Below are 15593 nucleotides of genomic sequence, written 5' to 3'. Positions count from 1 at the left end.
TATCTTTAATCTCATTGTATTAGGATGACTGTTCTGAATTGCCCAGTCTTGGCCAACAGTCCCACTCCCAAAGTAATCTCCAAGCAGTGTAACATTAGGATAATCTATGGTCATCACAACTTATCTGCAACTAACCACCTAGTCTGGCTACATTTCCCTACAGAAAGCAGAATAAGTGCTAGGCTGTGATAAGGACCCAGGCAGCAAGGTAAAAATGATAATAGGGAAAGGAGTTCCTTCACATTCGTCTCTTTCAGGTGATGACTTCCTGGTGTGACAAGAGTGCACTGAAGCAAAAGAGGCCACAGTTTAGGAGACTGTTCCTTCACTATTGCTACGGGGCTCAACTGTCCATAGCCATACCCTTTAGCAGTGGCACCTTCAGTTTCATCTTCACCTTGCGAGGAAAACTGAGCCCCAGCACATCCAGTGCCTGCTACCGGAAGAACGCAACTTTGTTTGGAAAGAGGCAGCGGAGGGAGCAGGTGGCTCAGCTCTGGCTCTCCCGGGCTAGTCTCAGCCCCAGTGAAGACTCACCAAGCAGCATCTCAGGTTTTCAATGCCAGCTTGCTGGGGACGGGCACACAGCTCAGCACCTTGTTCTGTGGCTAGGCGCAACAGGAAGGAGAGACAGGCACTACCCTAAGGAGCAGCAGCTAGTCAGTCTGCAGCTGGCAGAAAGAGCAACCTCTCTTAGCAGTCATGGGGGTAACATCAGCTCAAAGCTTTAGGGAAAACATAGCACCAGAGCCTTCTTCACACACCCTAGGGAAAAAAAAAAGTGGTGCAGCTGGACTTGTTTTTTCTTTATTCCCAGATGGGGATGGGATTTCAAGCAAACCTATGGGAACTGGGCCACTAAATCCTTTACAAATGTGAATTAAACCACATTTAATGAGAGATGCAAATAGTGCTTTTTAGTGTTCAGAGTTTTACTATTCAGAGCAGTTTAGGTAATGTTGATGTCTAAGCATTTCTTCTGTATGTGCTGTATGGTCCATAGGTTGTCTAAATGAACGAGGCATATTTGCCAATAACAACAAGCACAAAAATCAAAACCAGAGGTTCTAAATTATCACACAGTGTTTTCAGACATATAAGGTCCATGTAAAAATGTAATTAAGAATAGGCAATACCTGATTTTTACGGACCCTGTCTCCTGGTGACATTAATTAGCCACGAACTTAGACTCTGTATACAAACAAGGAGAAGGTTAGGTGCTTTCTCTTTTCAGCTATGAAATGAAAACCTTTTTGGTGAAGGCAGAAATTGTGGTTAACATGCTGCATGCCTGGAAATACCTTAAAGGTCTCATGGCTTAGCTGAAGATAGCTGACAGGAAGCACAGGTGAACAATAGCTCCTCAGAAGATGTCACACACCTGTCTCTGGGCCAAGGATGTTTCTCTGAACTTTTTTTCAGCCAAATTCTCAAAAGACAAAGCCAAATCAGACCTCTTCACAAATCGGCAGGAAGGTCATAGCCTAGTAATAAGGAAATGAGAAAACATCCTGAATGACAGAAGGGACAAGTCATGTCTTCCGTCTCTTATGTGAGTAAGTGAATCCATAGGCAATTGGCCGTTCTAGGAGGCAAGTTTCTCCTTCTGGAGCTGTATTACTTTGAATCAAAAAGCAACTGTGGAACTGGGATAAGAAGTAAGAGCTTGGCCTCACCACTAGCTGATCAGAGTGGTCTTCTAGGATGCTTGAACCCTTGGCCTCCTAGTCTCAGGACGCAATCCTGAACAAGGCTCTCTCACAACCCAGCTGAGTACTTTAGTTACCATGCTTGCACTTGCCAGATCTATCTGGAACATACTTGTGTGTCCCATTAATACTGCAGTGGTGAACTAGGTAACCTGCATGTTTAATGGTCTGTTTTCCCTCTGACCTAGTTATGTGACCTAAAACTTGGTCTAGGTCATACTCAGGTGTCTGCAAAGTCCAAGCATGCTGATCTGAAAAAAAGTAATCCTTCTTTTCCAGAAACATTGTGGTTTCATCTGATGAGAAATGGATAAATATCTTCAAGAAATTTTAATGGGATAGGGAAATGATTTCTTTACAGCTGTAGTGCTGTTGTAGAGAATTGTATAGACATGCTAAGACTGATATGAATGGGAATTATCCGGGCCAGGAAGGACTGGAAAGGACACAAGGCAGGAAAAGGACTATAAGAATGGCATGTGTCAATGGCACTTAGATTAGCAAGTCATCATGGCCTTAGCACACATCTATGTGCAACTTCTCAGGATACCCAGGCCGAGATACAAAGGATGGTAAATCCTGATGATTTACAGAGGTTGGACAGGATGGAGAGACTGATCACTGTCAGCTTAAACGTGTACAAGAAGACATATACAAAACCAGCACACGGTCACCAACCCGAGAAGAATGCAGGAGATGTGAGGAGGACTCAGCACCTTCTTTCTTGTCCCCTACGTCATTGCAAGGAATCCTACTCAGACTGTCTAAACATGCGTGTTTTGGTGCCTGCATGCCAGACAAACTACTTGAACACACATCCCAGGTACCTGACTGCTCAGCGTATTGCTCGGACATACACATTCTGGCGCTTGTGAGTATGTAGGTGTGATAGTGCAAGTCCAAATGAGTGACATCTGTTCTATTTCTGTTTTTTATTTTAGAATAAAATCACCTTTCTCTCCTAAAAAGCCTCACATTGAGATTTCCTACACTTTTAACGGTATTGCAGAATTTTTTCCTACACTGAATATTTCTGAAAATTTGGATCATATGGCTTTATGATCTTACGTGAGCATCAGAATTTAATTTTTGTTTGTGTTTTTGTTTGAGTTCACAGCGTGATTTAAATAATTTAAAAGAGAACGTTAGATGATCAGTTTCATTTATAGCTACTGGTTTAGAGAACTCTTAAGCAATCACCATGGGTGATGCCAAGTACTACAGCTATCCAATTGGATAATAAGAATGAACACAATTTGAGATGTCAACCTGCACGGTTTTAATAAAGCAGAGATTGATCTGTGGCCACTGAAATGTTGCAGAATACAGCTTGCTGAGCTAGTAGGAGACTTGTTGACTACAAAACAAAATTAAGGGGTACTGCATGCATCACTATGGCTTAACTTAACCAGGGAGACTCTTACTGAAACATAGATTATCAATGTGGGTTTTTCATTGTGGACACTGCAGTGAGCGTTAAAGGCAAAATCTACCAAGTGAAAAAAAAAAATTGTAATTTTTATTAGCGCTGCATAAGAAATTTAGATATAAGCAGGAAAACAATGGGCTGATATCAGTCTTGGATAAAAGAGGATAAAGTCTTATATATATGTATAGGCAACAGCAAATATGGCTCTTACTCACTAGAGTTATGAAGATGCCAGTAAATTCAGCACCTATCTCTCAGTGCGTGTTCTGAAAGGATATTGGTAGGACAGTGAATATCAGATGGATTTGAACGATCTAGAATCTATGACCTGTTTGATCCTTCATAAAACATGACTACAGTAAAGAAGTAAGGACTACAGTCTTTTTCTGGCATTAGAATGAGGCTTAAAAAGATAATTAATATATATTATCATCCCAACCTTTCTATTTACCCCATATCATCATCACTGGATGTCAAATTTGTTTAAGTGGATAGTGCACAGGCGTCAGAAATACAACACCTGAGCCTGGGTCTTGCTTATTCCACAGGCTCCTTAATTTGCCCATCGGCAAATCGTTTAAACCCAAAGCTCCAAAATCACCAGTCTAGCTGGTATCACACTATCATTAGTGCTCAGACACCCCGTCTGATCCAAAGTCACAAGCTCAAACTCAGCTTTGCCTAAGCAGAGTGTTGGCCTGAGTTGATTTTTGCGCTGCAGATGAACTTGCTGGCATTATTCAGTTGCATATTCTAGAATCAGAGAGCGTTTTTGTGAGAGAGAACATGTATTAGGATAAAGATCAGAATATTTAAGATTAGTCGTCACTATTAAAGTAATTATTTTGCTGAGACTCTTCTCAGATGCCACTGTTAATGGTACCCCTACCTGGATGGCAAAGACAGACCCTCCCAGGGCAAATACACTCTTCCAGGCAACTTCAAAACTCTGGAGGCTAATCTATGCCTCAGCCGCTGCCATCCTGTCTCACTGCTCTTACATCACCCCAGAATGACTCAGTACCTCCTGCTGTTTAAGGAAAGCAAACTCAAACCTTGTGGGGAGTCCACAGGCAGTGTTTTTTCTGCAGTTGCCTCAAGCAGCAGATAGCAGTGAAGACTGGCTGCAGTAGAAGAAAGCTAACAGACAAATGCTTCCATCAACTAGGATACAAGGCTCTGAGAGGCTCCTTCCCTGAGAGTGCCATGTGCTCCTTCTGTAAACCTTCATCGTGTCATTTACATTCTGTGTCCAAATCTGTTCATTTATAAAAATTTATAAAACAGATCCTTATTCAAAGCTCATTTCTCTTAAAATACAGTATAATTTCAGTATGTTTCGGATTCAGTTCAATTTTTTCAACACAAGATAAGGTCACTTTAGCCATATAATTTGTGCGTGTGTGTGAAATGTGGGGCTAAAAAAACCCAGCTCCTGAATACACAAATTAAAATCAAATATTCTTTCAGCAATTTTTTTTTCATATTTTATCATGACTTTCTGGTTTTCAGAAAACCTTTTTTTCTATTTCCATTCAAAAAGAAAGTGGCGTTGGAAAATATGTACTTAAAAGAAGGGAAAAAGCAAAATAATTGGCATATTTCAAACAGCTCATCTAAGAATGCTGCTAAATGTGCTTTGGTAATTCCTGCCTGGAAATCCTTGTGGGCATCACCAAGACAGAAATAACCTGCTAAGAATATCCCTTGCTCAAAGGTCCCGTCTGGGCAACGAAGAATTGGTGTAAGAACTTCATATTGGCTATTCTCCCAGCTTCAGCATATAAAGAAGTTCAGGAGCACAGCTGGTATCTGCTAAGCCCTCAATATTCTCCACTTCACAGGAGCATAAAGCAGAGCACAAATTACACTAGCCATGGGGGGGTGCTCCAGCTTGCAGTAGGAGTTGTTGCGGCCCCTGCAGGACTCCCGACTACAAATCCAAACGTAACTTCAGATATATTTGTTTCCCTGCCTGCAACAATTCCCCTCCTGCCTGAAGTGCAGGAATCGAGTAACTGAGCACCAGATCCGTTACGTCTCTCTTCAACACTAGGCTATAGAAGCCCTATTTCTTTTCTTCTCTTTTCTTCTTCTTTTTCTTTTTTTTTTTTTTCTCACTGTGAAAGCTGCATATACAAACCAAAAACAGTACTGCTGGCTCTTAAGGATTTCATTGCAAATCATAGTCAGTAATCACGTGATTACACGATGACACAGTAAGGCTTTCTTTTCAAGTTTCCAGCTCTCAAAATTAAGAAATGAACTTCAGAACAAGACTTGAAGCCCAGAAACCAGATGACAAATTAAACAACTCTAAGGCTGTTATTTGCTTAAAAAGAAAAGTCTAATGAGTTTTAACACCATTCATGATTTTGAGATCGGGTCATGATTTTTGAAAATGAGCTGAGAAAAAACGCGGAAACTACTGTCTTTGCAGCACTAAGAACGTGACGGGTGCAGTCCTCAATACAATTTTAGCGCACACATTGTTCTTTGAGAAGCATCCTGCATAAGAGAGAGAAAGAAGAAACAAATACAGCGCAGTAGCTCTTACAGCAGCTGCCCATTTTTAACTGAATTTTGTGGGATGTGTTATAACAATATCAGTTATCATCGTAAAAGATGAAAGTGCCTCAGGGAGGCACTAAGTCTGAAATGCTATCTTTGTGTGAGAGTTTGTCAAAATTTATTCTTTTCTTTCTTCTGTTTTAATAAATTTACTTTATGGCTTTGTTTTTGCTGTGCTCCCTCCTTCTGTCTTACTATCTCTGCCAACGCTGTGGAGTTTCAGGATCATAACAGAGAGGAGTTCACTTCCGTGTGAAAAACGTGGTTGGTTCAATAAATCTGCAGTTACAATTGACCAAAAATATCCAGTTCCCCTTCTGTGGGCACCTTCACAAACTGCACTCTCAGCAGGTAACTTCTGAAACTTCTTTTACTTCAACTTGCTACAAACTTCAGGGGAAGGGAGATCTCTTGGCTATCACAGAAGTGCTCACTGAGCTGTGATTTTTGACAAAGAGGAAACTGGAGAAATTCCACAAGTGCTGCCAAACGGACTGTTGCTGCCAAAGATGCGCACTGGGCTTAAAGGCACTGTTTTCTCTCTAGCTCTGTGTTATACGTTGAAATACAGGTTTGATTCTTTTTTTACTAATAACTTTGATCGGAAGGGATTTTCATTTTAAACCCCCAGTAACAATGCTGGATTAGAAGACTGGAGAGTTTGGGACAACTTCAGTAGGTTCCAAGGAGCCAAACAGTCAAGTACTACTGAGAGGACCTACACTTCTTGCTGGAGTGAAAGCTTTTAGAGAACAAAGACCGAAAGAGTGACCGCTCCATCTGCTTTTGCTCCTCTTTGTGACCATCATCACCTAAAAATACTGTGCTGCAGAGACCATGTACACATGCATTATGGGATATTGATCACTTTCTTTTTCATTGGCCAACTAGATCAGATAATCAGTTAATGATAAGCAGCAGTGAATCTGACATGAGTATCTAATCAGAAATTCCTAAGGACTAGAAGTATAGCCATGAAAATCAGCAGCTTCTCACTTTTACTGCTTTCCAGCCTGCCTACAGATATTCACTGGGCATATGATCAGCTAATATATCCCAAGATGAGAAGAGAAACTCTTAGAATATGTAACAGCCATTTTTTCCTAGCACGTACCTTTCAAATATACAGCTGTGTTTAGAAAAAAAGCTATTCTTGTCACAAAGGTGAGAATTTTTTGCTAGAAAAAATTTACCCTCAGCTAATCCTTACATTAAAGCTGGGAAAGGTTGAGGGCAGCAAAGTGAGTAGCCAGGTTTCTGTTGTAAATTTTAGCAGGTAACTGTATATTTGAATTTTTATTTCTGATTTTATATCCAAAATAATTCTTTTTCTACAATCCTCCAGAATTTTTTGTTTTGAATCTTTTTAAAGCTTCCCAGTATTCCCAAAGCAAAAATTCTTGAATTGCAAACAGGACAAATGAACAAATGAAAATTTCCATAAGTATCTTTGTGCATTTCTTCTTTTGAAGAAAGTACTGTTAACTCCATTTCCAGCTTCCAGGATCACCTCTATCCCCTGGTGATAGAGCATGGCATGGGGAATATGTGGGACACCAGTTCCCAGATAGTCAACACTTCTTTTCCAGGGGAATGCAAGACTGAGGCCTATTGTGAAGCCTAAAAAGGGAGTCAATGACTAATTACCAGGATTGCCTGAGGAACTCCTGGTCTTTGATTAAGAGTTCTTACTTAATCCCATTGCTACCACTTTGGTTCTCTGTGGACCTTGACCGTTGGTCATCAATTCAGCAACTTCAGCTCTGTTCTCTTCCTCACTGGTTGACTCTAATGAAGTACAACTGCGAGGCCTCTGAAGCATGGACTTCATGTAACGCATCTGCCAACACCAGTTTTGGGTGCTGAGCCTTGGGAGCAAGCAGCTTCAAGGCACAATGCAGTGGCTCTGGCTCAGTTCAACATTCACTGCTTGTCCATATAGTGTAGGAGACAAAGACTAGTTTAGCCATTTACACCCAAACAGAACAGTAGCATCTTTTACTGTGCCATGCACTTTTAGTGATACCATGAAGTACAAGTCTGTTTATTTATGTGATACCATGTGTACTGTACATGCAGAAGTGCCTTATTGCTGAAGTTACCACTACATGAGCGCTGATCATATGCATTACCATCATATATATATATTTATAAACCAAAAACAGAGATGTAGTTTCATTTACTGAATATTCTCCTTTGGTTGTGTTTGACAACTCTATTATGATCAGGGCTTAGGAACGTGTGTGTTTCCTTTCAACAGGAAAACCCGCTTACATACAAGAGAGGCTAGCTGCCTTTTGCGAAATTTAAGTGTAAGCCCCAGTTTGTAATTTGTATAGTTGGAGATATGCAAGTTGCTAACACAACCTTTATGTGTCACTCTGTGGTATTTACCTTGCTCATCATGTTCTCCCAGTTCACAATGGGGAATAATGCAAACACTCAGCAAATGGAAATACTGTGAGCAAAACTGCCTAGGTTTTTGAAGGAATCCATTGCAGTATTAAGGAAATACTGGGAGGATAATGACTTTTCTGTCCTTTGGTGGGATTAAGCACATGAATGTTGGTAACTCAGATGGTCTAACATTTGGAGCTGTAGGATACATGTCAGTTTAAATCCAGATAGCCAGGGATTAGTATCAAGGCTCATTTTAATACAGAAGCTACGCAAGATTAAAGGAACAAAGGAACAAAGAAGGTCTAGTTGGAGAGGTGAAGGTTGGGGGCAGCCTTGGCTGCAGTGACCATGAGATGGTGGAGTTCAGGATCCTGCGAGGAGGGAGCAGGGCAATGAGTAGGATTGCAACGCTGGACTTCAGGAGAGCTGACTTTGGCCTCTTCAGGGACCTACTTAGGGGAATCTCCTGGGGTAGGGCCCTAGAAGGAAGAGGGGTCCAAGAGAGCTGGTTAATATTCAAGCGTCACTTCCTCCAGGCTCAAGAGCAGTGCATCCCTCTGAGGAAGAAGTCGAGCAAAGCGGGCAGGAGACCTGCATGGATGAGCAAGGAACTCCTGGCCAAACTCCAGCAGAAGAAGGAAGTGTACAGAATGTGGAAAAGGGGACAGGCCACTTGGGAGGAATACAGGGACGTTGTCAGAGCGTGCAGGGATGCGACAAGGAAGGCTAAGGCCCAGTTGGAATTAAATCTGGCAAGGGATGTCAAGGACAACAAGAAGGCCTTCTTCAAATACATCAATAGCAAAAGGAAGACTAGGGAAAACGTGGGCCCGCTGCTGAAAGGGGCGGGTGCCCTGGTGACAAAGGATACAGAGAAGGCAGAGTTATTGAATGCCTTCTTTGCTTCAGTCTTCACTGCTAAGGCCAGTCCTGAGGAATTCCAGACCTTGGAGACAAGAGAGGAAGGCTGGAGAAAGGAAGACTCTCCCTTGGTTGAGGAGGATCGGGTTAGAGATCTTTTGTCCAAACTTGTCATCCATAAATCCATGGGCCCCGATGGGATGCACCCACGAGTGCTGAGGGAGCTGGCGGATGTTATCGCTAGGCCACTCTCCATCATCTTTGAAAGGTCCTGGAGATCAGGAGAGGTGCCTGAGGACTGGAAGAAAGCCAATGTCACGCCAGTCTTCAAAAAGGGCAAGAAGGAGGAGCCAGGAAACTACAGGCCTGCCAGCCTCACCTCCATCCCGGGAAAGGTGATGGAACAGCTCATCCTGGAGGTCATCACTAAGCATCTGGAGGACAAGAAGGTGATCAGGAGTAGTCAGCATGGATTCACCAAAGGGAAATCATGCTTGACCAATCTGATAGCCTTCTATGACAGAATGACTGGCTGGGTAGATGAGGGCAGAGCAGTGGATGTTGTCTTTCTGGACTTCAGCAAGGCTTTTGACACTGTCTCCCATCACATCCTCCTAGGTAAGCTCAGGAAGTGTGGGCTAGATGAGTGGACGGTGAGGTGGCTTGAGAACTGGCTGGATGGCCGAGCTCAGAGGGTTGTGGTGAATGGCGCAGAGTCTAGTTGGAGGCCTGTGGCTAGTGGTGTCCCCCAGGGGTCAGTCCTGGGCCCAGTCTTGTTCAATATATTCATCAATGACCTGGAGGAAGGGACAGAGTGCACCCTCAGCAAGTTTGCTGATGATACTAAACTGGGGGGAGTGGCTGACACACCAGAAGACTGTGCTGCCATTCAGAGGGACCTGGACAGGCTGGAGAGGTGGGCGGAGAGGAACCTCATGAAGTTCAACAAAGGCAAGTGCAAGGTCCTGCACCTAGGCAGGAATAATCCCCTGCACCAGTACAGGCTGGGGACTGACCTGTTGGAAAGTAGCTCTGCCGAAAAGGACCTGGGAGTGCTGGTGGACAACAAGTTAAACATGAGCCAGCAGTGTGCCCTTGTGGCCAAGAAGGCCAATGGTCTCCTGGGGTGCATTAGGCAGAGTGTTGCCAGCAGGTGGAGGGAGGTGATCCTGCCCCTCTACTCAGCCCTGGTGAGGCCTCACCTGGAGTACTGTGTCCAGTTCTGGGCTCCCCAGTACAAGAGAGACATGGCACTCCTGGAGAGAGTCCAGCGGAGGGCTACCAAGATGATTAGAGGGCTGGAGCATCTCTCCTATGAAGAAAGACTGCAAGAGCTGGGCCTGTTCAGCCTGGAGAAGAGAAGATTGAGAGGGGATCTCATCAACGTGTACAAGTATCTGAAGGGGGAGTGTCAAGAGGATGAGGCCAGCCTCTTCTCCGTGGTGCCCAGCAACAGGACAAGAGGCAATGGGCAGAAACTGAACCACAGGAAGTTCCATCTGAACCTGAGAAAAAACTTCTTCACTGTGAGGGTGACAGAGCATTGGAACAGGTTGCCCAGAGAGGTGGTGGAGTCTCCTTCGCTGGAGATATTCAAAACCCGTCTGGATGTGATCCTGGGCAATATGCTCTAGGTGACCCTGCTTGAGCAGGGAGGTTGGACTAGATGATCTCCAGAGGTCCCTTCCAACCTAAACGATTCTGTGATTCTGTGATTCTGTGAAATGCTTGATTCTATTCTCATACAGAGAAGGTAAAAATCATTCCTGGAGAGCTCAAGATTTATGCATCATTTAAGTCCTGTTCTGGTGCTGTAAGTAGAGGTTTGTGATGGCTCTCTGCACAAAGGTAACTAACCAAGAGGGAGTAGCCCAAGGTGTTTAGTGTTCAGAAGAGCAGCTTTATAACACTAGCAAGAATTTGATTAAATCATGACATTTTCTTGGAGGAACTCTTGGTCCAAATATTTTATGGAAATTTTTCCTAAATCCCAGTACTATATTTTATTAAACATATACATATTATTTAAATGTCTTCTACATGAATATTTATAAATCTTGCTTCTATCGCCTAGTCCTTTTAATCAAGATCTCTCCATTTTAAACCTCTCCATTGGGATTATATATTTTATATACTAAATCATTGTTTTTCTACAATCCTCTGGAATATGTCCCAAAATGCAAGAGATTCTGGTGTGCGGGAATTTTTTGCTGGAGCCTGCACACCAGCAGATGTAGAACAAACCCCACTGGACACACAAGCACTGTGATTTCACTGCAGCTCCACCAATTCACACCGGCTGCTTTCTCACCCAGTGCAGGTTAAACTCTGCAGCAAGGTCAGTAGCACTGGGCATGACAGAATCTCTGTCTCAAAGAGGTTAGCTTCAATTAAATCAACAGATTTTAAGTCCAAAAGCACTATAATGATCCTCTAGTCTGACTTCTTCCAAAGGATCAAACAAATAAAGTGAACCAGGAATTTCTGCTTGAAGCCATAGCTCTCCTTTGAAATGTAGTCAGACTTTTAAGAAGGCATCCACTCTTGACATAAAGACTATGAACAATAGGGAATCAAGCATACCCTATATCCAATTATCCTTTACTGTTAAAAACATGCAGCTACAATCTGAACCGCAGCAAAATTTTTTGGTACTCAGGACAGGCTAGCACTCCCACTTCTTTTCTTCTTTTTTGAGTCTTTCTCTCACCTTACTGTGGGGTTTATTGCCAGTTTTCCCCCTACACACAGGCAGGCTCCTCTCTTTTTTTTTTTTTTTTTTACCCCATAGACTAACTTTGTTCTCACTAGCAACCATGGCACTGAATAAAGGCACAGAATCTAGGATTCTTGGATGGCCTGTGACTCCTGTGACTCTGTGGGAGCAGAAAGAGTATGAACAGCAATACCTGGCATTCAAACTACATTTCCAGTAACCATTGCCCTCTACTCCTGTGGGCCTAGAAGACCCCGAGACTGTAGGGGAGCAAGCAGGAAGGGAGAATCCAGACATATTAAATCCCCAACCTTTTGTATCAGCACAGAAAACTCTCATGGTCTAGCTCTTAACAGAGACAAGAGCAGGATCAGTACACAGCTGTGAGTCTGAGGGGCACATAAATGCCACAGCTAAATATGAATCCCAGATTTTAAATGATTTAACTAAAGACATGGCATCACACTGCTGTAGTTAAACTAGCGCAGCAGAGTGTGTATGTCAATACTCTGTATCAGTCCGGGGCAAGCTTTACCAAGAAAGCAAGCTTTAAATGGACACACAGTTGAACTAGTGAAACATCATCCTTCTAATGGAACTGATACATTTCCTCTGGGTAGTGAAACAGTTTTGAGACCCCCCCTGCCTTGTTTATGTAATCAGTTACACCCATGTGAAAAAAGTATCCTACCAAATCAGCAGAGGGGACAGTTCTTATCAGACCAAAACTTCCAGCTCTGCACAACCAAGGCTAACCTGTCTAATGCTTAAGCGCATTTTCTGGTATATTTATTTTTAAAGCGATCCAGGAGATGGCACGGACTCTAAGTCACTATGACTGATCTCCACAAGCCTCTGAGTATGGGGGTAATTCCTTAATTGACATGTTTCTTAGCTAAGCAAATTTGTCTGTGTAAATAATCTTATCAAATGATATAGGGCCAAATCCTGGTCCAGCCTGTATTCTGTATGTAAGATCCCAGCAGTTCTAGGGCATTTTATCTGTGGATCCTAATGAAATAGAAATCCCATCCAAGAGTCCACACGACTACGACCATCTGGCTAAGAAGGTCTTTACTGTTCCCTCTAGCAGAGCAGCAACGGAGTGACTCTGGGAGGCCAAAACACCTAGTGTCCTGCCTACCAGAAGAGTTGACTCCTACCCAGCTCAGTCAGCTACCGCCCCCAAGAGATGCCAGCCTGAATGGATGCCAGCCTCACGGAGCATTCAAAGCACACAGTATTTCACTGATTCACCCTTTGAAACACTGCAGGGATCCTGCTCCACTTGTGGCACGATCATACAATGTATAGGCTCTGAAATTGCTCTGGGGTCCACTCTTATGAGAAGCATCAAGCTGTGGATAGCAGAAGGCAGGACAGAGTTTCTGGGAGAGAAACTGTATTAAATGTCTACTTCATTCCACGTGTCAGGTCTATTTCATGTCCATCTGTCCCAACAAACACATACTATGCCAGAAGGGTCCATTTCCTGTTCTTTACTCCTTAAGGATCTTCCACCTGTGGCACAAGCTGCATGGAAGAATACAAGCTCCACAAAGAGCTGTAAATAAGCAGAGGTCATGTTTAAGCAGTCCGCTTCGTGAGTAGCCCCAATGGCCTGTCCACAATGCTAGTGCACATTCTTGCCTTACTGTCTCTCTCTATCCTCAGAAATAAGTGGTCCAAGACATTTGTGGTTTCTGAGGCAAACAGGGGCTACAGTGCCACTCATAGACACAGGGCAGTAGCTAGGATTTGTCACAGTCCATCTGGTTGTCAACTACATGTTGATATCTAAGGGAAACATTATGCCCTGCTTCATAAGCATGAGCTCATTTGCTCAAGCTCTTTATATGAAGGAAGACTCTAATGCTGTCTGCTTTAGCTATTCTGCAACACAGGAAATTTGCAGTCTCTCACTGAAATTATAGCAAGTCCCATATTAGCTGGGTATATGTTATGTAAGAGTTACTATTCTGGGCTGTGCTAAATTTAAAAGAGAAATCTATCAGGGACTCCCACCAGCAATTTGGGCATTGACATGTTCAGGAGGATCTCCTGCTTTGATTAGGCGGATTGTGAGTAACAAAGCAGAGTTTAGCAGCTTAATTTAATTCCCAGCTCAAGTCAAAAGAGAAAATTGTAAAGCCCTAGACAAATTGCCAAGGATACTGTCATTTAATCTACTCCTCGAATAAAATTCCATCAATTGCAACATGTAATACTCATAAAGGGCCATATCCTGAGGCTCTTCTACAATAAATTAAGTTCCCCTCCTCGACCAGCCAGGGAGATCTGGTGCATAAGTCATATAAAACCATGAGCAGTCTACACTCAAGCCACGCAGGCTTCCAGGAGACTTGTTAAAAGGAGCTTTCTCCACTCCTGAATGTGCAGAGCTTAGCTGGTGCTCACACAGAGGCCTTACCTTACCTCATAGAAGTGATTTCTTACCTTTGTCATGTGAATGATACAGAATATGGACTAGGTTCAAAGTGTTTCAAGTTTTCACCCTAACAGCTTTTAAACTAAATACTAGCAATATCTTGGTAACTATTTAATTAATTACTACAAAGAAAATGAAGAAAAATATGAGCTAAACACTAACTATTTCCAAATGTATACAGGCACCTAAAAGTACAGCAGATTCCTACAAAAGCCTGGAGGTTTTGATTTATGTCGAGAACACTGTGAATAGAGAAGGCTTCTCTGAACACTTCTCATCCAATGATACGTGACAGTTGACTATCAAAAGGCCTAAAAACATTTTTTATAAAGCTTTAGTAAGAAGGTGGATAAAGTGAGACTCCCTAAGGAAAAATGATGTGACAAAGGGATAAATACCTGAAACCATGAGCCTTCCCATCCTGCTATCTATTCCTATTCCTGACCAGTCTCGGTCATATCTAGCTCTGAAGGGTATCTAAGCCCCCAAAAGGTGCAAGAGTTTTCTCTTCAGTGGTTACCTCACTGCTCTGCGCTTCTGATTTTTGCTGGTGCTGCCTGGCAGGAGAGAGAAACCAGTTCCAAAACTGGGGTAAATCAACCTTCTTGTCCAGTTTCAGAGAGACAGTGCCACCAGCACCATTTTAGGAATGATGCAGCTGGTCAACAGATTGTTTTCCCCAAATATTCACTTGCAATTCAGTATTAATAGGGCAACACCTTATCACAAGCCTGACCGATGACGAAAAGTGGTGCCCGAGCATTTTAATTCTTAGTGAAATGCAAGTAACTGCATTTTCAGACTGGTGCACTCAAAATAAATTAGGTGTAGGCTCACCCTGAACAGGAGCGCTGCATATTCATCATCACCGTATTTTCCCTGTTTAGCAGTTGGTGTGTTGTAGCTTGAGAGGCAATCCTTCGCCGCTAACTCTGATTTCCACAAAGAAGAGACCTTCTGACAGGCTGGGAAGGCGCCCGGGCTTGGTGAGGCACCAGAAAGGCCCACACCTGCGGGAGCCCAAGCCGTACCACAGGCCGGAGCGCACCAAGCGCGTGGGAGCGCAGCGGCCGGGCGGCCGAAGCTGTTGGCCTCACCCCCTCGCTCGCTGCTTAGAGAGTCAGACAGCCCTACAATCCTTTGAAATGCTTGTATTTAGCTGCGTAACAGGTTGTGCAATGGCTTCAGCAGCCCACTCTGTTGTCTGCGGGCCGGGCCGGCGGCGCCACGTCCCTCCCGCCCACCTCCCGCCACGCACCTCGGGGGCCACAAGATGGCGCCGCACCTCTCGGGCCGCTCGCGACATGGCGGCGGGGCCGAGGCTTCCCCCCTCGTCAGCCAGAGCGCCAGCACACCCCACGAGCGGGGTTGCTCGGCACGCTCATTTTTCCACAGACGGGCTCCCCCTCTGCCTCGGAAAGGTTTCCTGACTCAGAGTGCTGCCTGAAAGCACCCTAG

General features: G+C 43.7%; 1 protein-coding gene across 7 annotated transcripts in view; it reads right to left on the bottom strand.

Moving 5' to 3' along the window:
- Nucleotides 1-15389, bottom strand: part of LOC104144989 (transmembrane protein 247-like) — a 52001-nt gene extending 36612 nt beyond the window's left edge. For 3 of the 7 annotated variants that reach the window (XM_009676278.2, XM_068939618.1, XM_068939620.1), the window contains exon 1: nt 14973-15382. The gene's annotated coding sequence lies outside the window, so the exon portion shown is untranslated. Of the gene's footprint in view, nt 1-14972 lie in introns of all 7 variants that reach the window. The other 4 variants (XM_068939617.1, XM_068939619.1, XM_068939615.1 and 1 more) reach the window with 3 other exon arrangements.
- Between the last annotated feature and the right edge of the window lie 204 nt (nt 15390-15593).

This window comes from Struthio camelus, chromosome 3 (assembly GCF_040807025.1).
Source record: "Struthio camelus isolate bStrCam1 chromosome 3, bStrCam1.hap1, whole genome shotgun sequence".
In the NCBI taxonomy this organism is placed as follows: domain Eukaryota; kingdom Metazoa; phylum Chordata; class Aves; order Struthioniformes; family Struthionidae; genus Struthio; species Struthio camelus.
The sequence above is the reverse complement of the archived record's forward strand: the minus strand, read 5'-3'. Positions and strand labels throughout refer to the sequence as shown.